This window comes from Convolutriloba macropyga, chromosome 1, assembly GCF_964194025.1.
Source record: "Convolutriloba macropyga chromosome 1, txConMacr16.3, whole genome shotgun sequence".
In the NCBI taxonomy this organism is placed as follows: Eukaryota; Metazoa; Xenacoelomorpha; order Acoela; family Convolutidae; genus Convolutriloba; species Convolutriloba macropyga.
The window spans coordinates 58,953,038-58,962,286 of NC_134468.1; positions in this window are offsets into that span (position 1 = coordinate 58,953,038).

Consider the following 9,249-nt stretch of genomic DNA (forward strand, 5'->3'; position numbering starts at 1 on the left):
AATGTAAGTGTCTTAATGAAGTTTAGAGTTGTAAATTAGAGATCGAGCACATGAGTCCTTGAAAAAGTGGTCATACTGAGCGAATGCTCATCGGCTTTGATTTCCCGAGTACTTAACAGAAACACGTTGTAGTATATATAGTTTTTAAGCCTATTTTAGCACCAATCTAATGAGCTATGTCTCGTTTCGTTTCGCTCAGTACTTTAAAAATTATTAACGATTTCCGACCTCGAACTCCCAGAATTGACCACATGCTCACTGCTCGATCTCTAATTTTTCTTTGATCAGACGTTTAATGTTGATAACCAGTTAATATGAGTTACAATATCATCGTATCAGACTTTTAAGACTATGTAGAACTTTTTCGGTCTGGTCTTCGGGAAACTATAACTGAACGAGCTTTCGGTACTAATTGAAAAAAGGGCATGGTGACTGAATGCTCGGTGGCTTTGATTTCATAAGTACTTAACAAAAACAGGTCGTGATATATATGATTTTAAAGCCCGTTTTATGCTCAGTCTAATGAGCTAGGTCTCGTTTTAATTAGTTTAGTATTGCAGGAGTTATTAACAATTTTCGACCTCGAACCTCCGGAAATGACCACATGCTCGCTGCTCGATCTTCAATTTTTTTTCAATCAGAGTGGTTATGTCGATAACTTGTTAATATGAGTTACAATAGCATCGCATAAAACTATTAAGACTGTGGTGAACGTTTTTGGTGCGCTTTTCGGGAAACTATAATCGAACGAGCGTTTGGTACCAATTGAAAAAAAGGACATGATGACTGAATGCTGTGTGGCTTTGATTTCCTAAGTACTTAGCAGGACTTAATCAAATCAATTGAGGGTCTAGAGAGGAGTGTCAAGGTCCGAGTAGAGTCTAGGAGTGAAAGAATTTTTGACCTAGGTGGTATACGAAATAGGTACTCGGTACGTTGTCAAATTTCGCGCTGAAAAACTCACTATATAGTGTTCAAACATAAATTGCTTTTCAACCTCGTCAAGGACTTATTCAAATGAATTGAGGGTCTAGAGAGGAGTCTCAAGGTCCGAGTACAGTCTGGGAGTGAAAGAATTTTTGACCTAGGTGGTATGCGAAAAAAGTACTCGGTACGTTGTCAAATTTCGCGCTGAAAAACTCACTAAACTCACTATATAGTGTTCCAACATAAATTGCTTTTCAACCTAGTCAAGGACTTATTCAAATGGATTGAAGGTCTAGGGAGGAGTGTCACTGTCCGAGTACAGTCTGATAGAGAAAGAATTTTTGACCTAGTTGGTATAAAAAAAGTACTCGACACGTTGTCAAATTTCGCGCTAAAAAACTCGCTATTTAGTGTTTCAACATAAATTGCTTTTCAACCTAGTCAAGGACTTATTCAAATGAATTGAGGGTCTAGGGAGGAGTGTCGTTGTCCGAAAACATTCTGATAGAGAAAGAATTTTTGACCTAGTTGGTATACAAAAAAAGTACTCGATACGTTGTCAAATTTCGCGCTCAAAAAATCGCTATATAGTGTTTCAAAATAAATTGCTTTTCAACCTAGTCAAGGACTTATTCAAATGAATTGAGGGTCTAGAGAGGAGTGTCAGGGTCCGAGTACAGTCTGGGAGTGAAAAAATTTTTGACCTAGATGGTATACGATAAAAGTACTCGATACGTTGTCAAACTTCGCGCTCAAAAAATCGCTATATAGTGTTTCAACATAAATTGCTTTTCAACTTAGTCAAAGACTTATTCAAATGAATTGAGGGTCTAGGGAGGAGTGTCACTGTCCGAGTACAGTCTGGCAGTGAAAGAATTTTTGACCTAGGTGGTATGCGAAAAAAGTACTCGGTACGTTGTCAAATTTCGCGCTGAAAAACTCACTATAAAGTGTTCCAACATAAATTGCTTTTCAACCTAGTCAAGGACTGGTTCAAATGAATTGAGGGTCTAGGGAGGAGTTTCACTGTCTGAGTACAGTCTGAGAGGAAAAACTTTTTTGACCTAGGTGGTATACGAAAAAAGTACTCGATACGTTGTCAAATTTCGCGCTCAAAAAATCGCTATATAGTGTTTCAACATAAATTGCTTTTCAACCTAGTCAAGGACTTATTCAAATGAATTGAGGGTCTAGAGAGGGAGGAGTGTCAGGGTCCGAGTACAGTCTGGGAGTGAAAAAATTTTTGACCTAGATGGTATACGAAAAGTACTCGGTACGTTGTCAAATTTCGCGCTGAAAAACTCACTATAAAGTGTTCCAACATAAATTGCTTTTCAACCTATTCAATGACTGATTCAAATGAATTGAGGGTCTAGGGAGGAGTGTCACTGTTTGAGTACAGTCTGAGAGGAAAAATTTTTTTGACCTAGGTGGTATACGAAAAAAGTACTCGATACGTTGTCAAATTTCGCACTCAAAAAATCGCTATATAGTGTTTCAACATAAATTGCTTTTCAACCTAGACAAGGACTTATTCAAATGATTTGAGGGTCTAGGGAGGAGTGTCACTGTCCAGGTACAGTCTGATAGAGAAAAAATTTTTGACCTTGTTGGTATACAAAAAAAGTACTCGATACGTTGTCAAATTTCGCGCTCAAAAAATCGCTATATAGTGTTTCAACATAAATTGCTTTTCAACCTAGTCAAGGACTTATTCAAATGAATTGAGGGTCTAGAGAGGAGTGTCAAGGTCCGAGTACAGTCTGGAGTGAAAGAATTTTTGACCTAGGTGGTATACGAAAAAAGTACTCGGTACGTTGTCAAATTTCGCGCTGAAAAACTCACTATATAGTGTTCCAACATAAATTGCTTTTCAACCTAGTCAAGGATTTATTCAAATGAATTGAGGGTCTAGAGAGGAGTGTCAAGGTCCAAGTACAGTCTGGGAGTGAAAGAATTTTTGACCTAGGTGGTATACGAAAAAACTACTCGATACGTTGTCAAATTTCGCGCTCAAAAAATCGCTTTATAGTGTTTCAACATAAATTGCTTTTCAACCTAGTCAAGGACTTATACAAATGAATTGAGGGTCTAGTGAGGAGTGTCACTGTCCGAGTACAGTCTGATAGAGAAAGAATTTTTGACCTAGTTGGTATACAAAAAAGTACTCGATACGTTGTCAAATTTCGCGCTAAAAAACTCGCTATTTAGTGTTTCAACATAAATTGGTTTTCAACCTAGTCAACGACTTATTAAAATGAATTGAGGGTCTAGGGAGGAGTGTCACTGTCTGAGTACAGTCTGAGAGGGAAATTTTTTTTACCTAGGTGGTATACGAAAAAAATACTCGATACGTTGTCAAATTTCCCGCTCAAAAAATCGCTATATAGTGTTTCAACATAAATTGCTTTTCAACCTAGTCAAGGACTTATTCAAATGAATTGAGGGTCTAGGGAGGAGTGTCACTGTCCGAGTAAAGTCTGATAGAGAAAGAATTTTTGACCTAGTTGGTATACAAAAAAAGTACTCGATACGTTGTCAAATTTCGCGCTAAAAAAATCGCTTTATAGTGTTTCAACATAAATTGCTTTTCAACCTAGTCAAGGACTTATTCAAATGAATTGAGGGTCTAGAGAGGAGTGTCAAGGTCCGAGTACAGTCTGGGAGTGAAAGAATTTTTGACCTAGGTGGTAAACGAAAAGTATTAGATACATTGTCAAATTTCGCGCTCAAAAAATCGCTATATAGTGTTTCAACATAAATTGCTTTTCAACCTAGTCAAGGACTTATTCAAATGAATTGAGGGTCTAGGGAGGAGTGTCACTGTCCGAGTACAGTCTGACAGAGAAAGAATTTTTTACCTAGTTGGTATACAAAAAAAGTACTCGATACGTTGTCAAATTTCGCGCTAAAAAACTCGCTATTTAGTGTTTCAACATAAATTGGTTTTCAACCTAGTCAAGGACTTATTAAAATGAATTGAGGGTCTAGGGAGGAGTGTCACTGTCTGAGTACAGTCTGAGAGGGAAAATTTTTTTGACCTAGGTGGTATACGAAAAAAGTACTCGATACGTTGTCAAATTTCGCGCTCAAAAAATCGCTATATAGTGTTTCGACATAAATTGCTTTTCAACCTAGTCAAGGGTTTATTCAAATGAATTGAGGGTCTAGGGAGGAGTGTCACTGTCTGAGTACAGTCTGATAGAGAAAGAATTTTTGACCTAGTTGGTATACAAAAAAAGTACTCGATACGTTGTCAAATTTCGCGCTAAAAAACTCGCTATTTAGTGTTTCATCATAAATTGGTTTTCAACCTAGTCAAGGACTTATTAAAATGAATTGAGTGTCTAGGGAGGTGTGTCACTGTCTGAGTACAGTCTGAGAGGGAAAATTTTTTTGACCTAGGTGGAATACGAAAAAAGTACTCGATACGTTGTCAAATTTCGCGCTCAAAAAATCGCTATATAGTGTTTCAACATAAATTGCTTTTCAACCTAGTCAAGGACTTATTCAAATGAATTGAGGGTCTAGGGAGGAGTGTCACTGTCCGAGTACAGTCTGATAGAGAAAGAATTGTTGACCTAGTTGGTATACAAAAAAAGTACTCGATACGTTGTCAAATTTCGCGCTCAAAAAATCGCTATATAGTGTTTCAACATAAATTGCTTTTCAACCTAGTCAAAGACTTATTCAAATGAATTGAGGGTCTAGATAGGAGTGTCAGGGTCCGAGTACAGTCTGGGAGTGAAAGAATTTTTGACCTAGGTGGTATACGAAAAAAGTACTCGGTACGTTGTCAAATTTCGCGCTGAAAAACTCACTATATAGTGTTCCAACATAAATTGCTTTTCAACCTAGTCAAGGACTTATTCAAATGAATTGAGGGTGTAGGGAGGAGTGTCACTGTCCGAGTACAGTCTGATAGAGAAAGAATTTTTGACCTAGTTGGTATACAAAAAAAGTACTCGATACGTTGTCAAATTTCGCGCTAAAAAAATCGCTATATAGTGTTTCAACATAAATTGCTTTTCAACCTAGTCAAGGACTTATTCAAATGAATTGAGGGTCTAGGGAGGAGTGTCACTGTCCGAGTACAGTCTGATAGAGAAAGAATTGTTGACCTAGTTGGTATACAAAAAAAGTACTCGATACGTTGTCAAATTTCGCGCTCAAAAAATCGCTATATAGTGTTTCAACATAAATTGCTTTTCAACCTAGTCAAGGACTTATTCAAATGAATTGAGGGTCTAGATAGGAGTGTCAGGGTCCGAGTACAGTCTGGGAGTGAAAGAATTTTTGACCTAGGTGGTATACGAAAAAAGTACTCGGTACGTTGTCAAATTTCGCGCTGAAAAACTCACTATATAGTGTTCCAACATAAATTGCTTTTCAACCTAGTCAAGGACTTATTCAAATGAATTGAGGGTGTAGGGAGGAGTGTCACCGTCCGAGTACAGTCTGATAGAGAAAGAATTTTTGACCTAGTTGGTATACAAAAAAAGTACTCGATACGTTGTCAAATTTCGCGCTAAAAAAATCGCTATATAGTGTTTCAACATAAATTGCTTTTCAACCTAGTCAAGGACTTATTCAAATGAATTGAGGGTCTAGGGAGGAGAGTCACTGTCCGAGTACAGTCTGATAGAGAACGAATTTTTGACCTAGTTGGTATACAAAAAAAAGTACTCGGTACGTTGTCAAATTTCGCGCTGAAAAACTCACTATATAGTGTTCCAACATAAATTGCTTTTCAACCTAGTCAAGGACTTATTCAAATGAATTGAGGGTCTAGGGAGGAGTGTCACTGTCTGAGTACAGTCTGAGAGGGAAAAATTTTTTTGACCTAGGCGGTATACGAAAAAAGTACTCGATACGTTGTCAAATTTGGCGCTAAAGAACTCGCTAGTTAGTGTTTCAACATAAATTGGTTTTCAACCTAGTCAAGGACTGATTAAAATGAATTGAGGGTCTAGGGAGGAGTATCACTGTCTGAGTACAGTCTGAGAGGGAAAATTTTTTTGGCCTAGGTGGTATACGAAAAAAGTACTCGATACGTCAAATTTCGCGCTCAAAAAATCGCTATATAGTGTTTCAACAGATTGCTTTTCAACCTAGTCAAGGACTTATTCAAATGAACTGAGGGTCTAGAGAGGAGTGTCACTGTCTGAGTACAGTCTGAGGGGGAAAATTTTTTTTAACCTAGGCGGCATACGAAAAAAGTACTCGATACGTTGTCAAATTTGGCGCTCAAAAAATCGCTATATATTGTTTCAACATAAATTGCTTTTCAAACTAGTCAAGGACTTATTCAAATGAATTGAGGGTCTAGGGAGGAGTGTCACTGTCTGAGTACAGTCTGAGAGGGAAAATTTTTTTGGCCTAGGTGGTATACGAAAAAAGTACTCGATACGTCAAATTTCGCGCTCAAAAAATCGCTATATAGTGTTTCAACAGATTGCTTTTCAACCTAGTCAAGGACTTATTCAAATGAACTGAGGGTCTAGAGAGGAGTGTCACTGTCTGAGTACAGTCTGAGGGGGAAAATTTTTTTTAATCTAGGCGGCATACGAAAAAAGTACTCGATACGTTGTCAAATTTGGCGCTCAAAAAATCGCTATATAGTGTTTCAACATAAATTGCTTTTCAACCTAGTCAAGGACTTATTCAAATGAATTGAGGGTCTAGGGAGGAGTGTCACTGTCCGAGTACAGTCTGATAGAGAAAGAATTTTTGACCTAGTTGGTATACAAAAAAAGTACTCGATACGTTGTCAAATTTCGCGCTAAAAAACTCGCTATTTAGTGTTTCAACATAAATTGGTTTTCATCCTAGACAAGGACTTATTAAAATGAATTGAGGGTCTAGGGAGGAGTGTCACTGTCCGAGTAAAGTCTGATAGAGAAAGAATTTTTGACCTAGTTGGTATACAAAAAAGTACTCGGTACGTTGTCAAATTTCGCGCTGAAAAACTCACTATATAGTGTTCCAACATAAATTGCTTTTCAAACTAGTCAAGGACTTATTCAAATGAATTGAGAGTGTAGGGAGGAGTTTCACTGTCTGAGTACAGTTTGAGAGAGAAATTTTTTTTGACCTATGCGGTATATGAGAAAAGTACTCGATACGTTGTCCAATTTTGCGCTAAAAAAATCGCTATATAGTGTTTCAACATAAATTGCTTTTCAACCTAGTCAAGGACTTATTCAAATGAATTGAGGGTCTAGGGAGGAGTGTCACTGTCCGAGTAAAGTCTGATAGAGAAAGAATTTTTGACCTAGTTGGTATACAAAAAAAGTTTTTTGGCAATTTTACCGAAAAACAATTTAAAACTAATCAAATTTTATTGGATTATGTTGGAAAATTTATTACCTCAGACAACCACTAGTATGTGAACTCTCAAATACCAAAAGTTTTGTTTATGTTTTTAAAAAAGTTTTTGTTTAGCTGTTATGGAACCAATGCGACTTGGCGTTCCTTTTGCCACTGATACTGAAGCTACACCCCGGAAGAAATTCAAACCGGCGTTCTCACCCGCACAAGTCCAGGGGCGAATTATCAAGCAACCAACAACTGGACGACAACTTGAATTTCTCTTTTCCAATTTTGCCAACGAAGAAAAAGTTCATACAGCAATTATTGGTGACTCTATTGTTAACAACTTGTGCGTCAACAATTGCATTGTTTATTCTCTTTCCGGTGGAATGGTCTCAGAATTTCATGCACTTCTGGACACTCTAACAAGCTATCGGAATGTCATTCTCCTATTAGGCGGCAATAATTTGTCCAAATTCGATGCAGCCGAACAAGAGCCTGAAGAAGTCTTCAAAGAAATTCAACAACTTTTCTTTGAAATCCGCAATTTGTCTCAAAAGCCAAAGGCTGTTGTATGTACTGTCCTGAAGAGACTGAAAGCAAAACATACAAACATAGATCGGTTCAATGCCATTCTGACGAACTCTTCGCTGCCGTCTTTCAAAATGCATCAAGAGGTCCACAAAAAGAAGTGTTTTCTTGAATCTGATGGCGTTCATCTTACTCTGCAAGGTCGCCAAAATTTGTTTGATGTCCTTGTTGCTCAATTGTCTTGGCCTTGCGATTGATTGTTTTAATGCTGTTTTATAGTATTTGTTTACTAAATGTTGAAATTTTCATTGAACGAATTGAATCAAGTTAGTTTTATCCGATCAGAGTTTTACCTGCTTCGGCTAAAAAAAATTGCGTGGTTCTAGCAGGTGCTTTACCAGCTTCGGCAAAATATTTCGCGTGTTTTTAGCAGGTGCGTTAACTGCTTGGAGTAAAAATAAGTTTGCGTGTTTTTAGCGGGTGCTTTACCCGCTTCGGCTAAAATTTTTTCGTGTTTCGAGCAGGTGCTTTATCTGCTTCGGCCAGAAACAAAATGAAGTGTTCCGAAAACGTGCTTTAACTGCTTCGGCTAAATTTTTTGCGTGTTTCTAGCAGGTGCTTTACCTGCTTCGGCTAAAATTTTTGCGTGTTTCTAGCAGGTGCTTTACCTGCTTCGGCCAGAATGAAAAAATAAATGTTCCTAAAACGTGCTTTACCTGCTTCGGCTTAAAAAAATTGAGTGATTCTAGCAGGTGTTTTATCTGCTACGGCTAAATATTTTGCGTAATTTTTAGCAGGTGCTTTACCTGCTTCGACTTAATTTTTTGCGTGTTTCTAGCAGGTGCTTTACCTGCTTCGACTAAATTTTTCGCGTATTTCTAGCAGGTGCTTTACCTGCTTCGGCCAGAATGAAAAATAAATGTTCCTAAAAGGTGCTTTACCTGCTTCGGTTTAAAAAATGCGTGATTCTAGCAGGTGCTTTACCTGCTTCGGCCAGAATGAAAAATAAAATGTTCCTAAAACGTGCTTTACCTGCTTCGGCTTAAAAAAATTGAGTGATTCTAGCAGGTGTTTTATCTGCTTCGGCTAAATATTTTGCGTAATTTTTAGCAGGTGCTTTACCTGCTTCGACTAAATTTTTCGCGTATTTCTAGCAGGTGCTTTACCTGCTTCGGCCAGAATAAAAATAAATGTTCCTAAAAGGTGCTTTACCTGCTTCGGTTTAAAAAATGCGTGATTCTAGCAGGTGCTTTATCTGATTCGGCTAAATATTCTGCGTGATTTTAGCAGGTGCTTTACCTGCTTCGGCTTAAAAAAATTGCGTGATTCTAGCAGGTGTTTTATCTGTTTCGGCTAAATATTTTGCGTAATTTTTAGCAGGTGCTTTACCTGCTTCGACTAAATTTTTCGCGTGTTTCTAGCAAGTGCTTTACCTGCTTCGGCCAGAATGAAAAATAAATGTTCCTAAAAGGTGCTTTA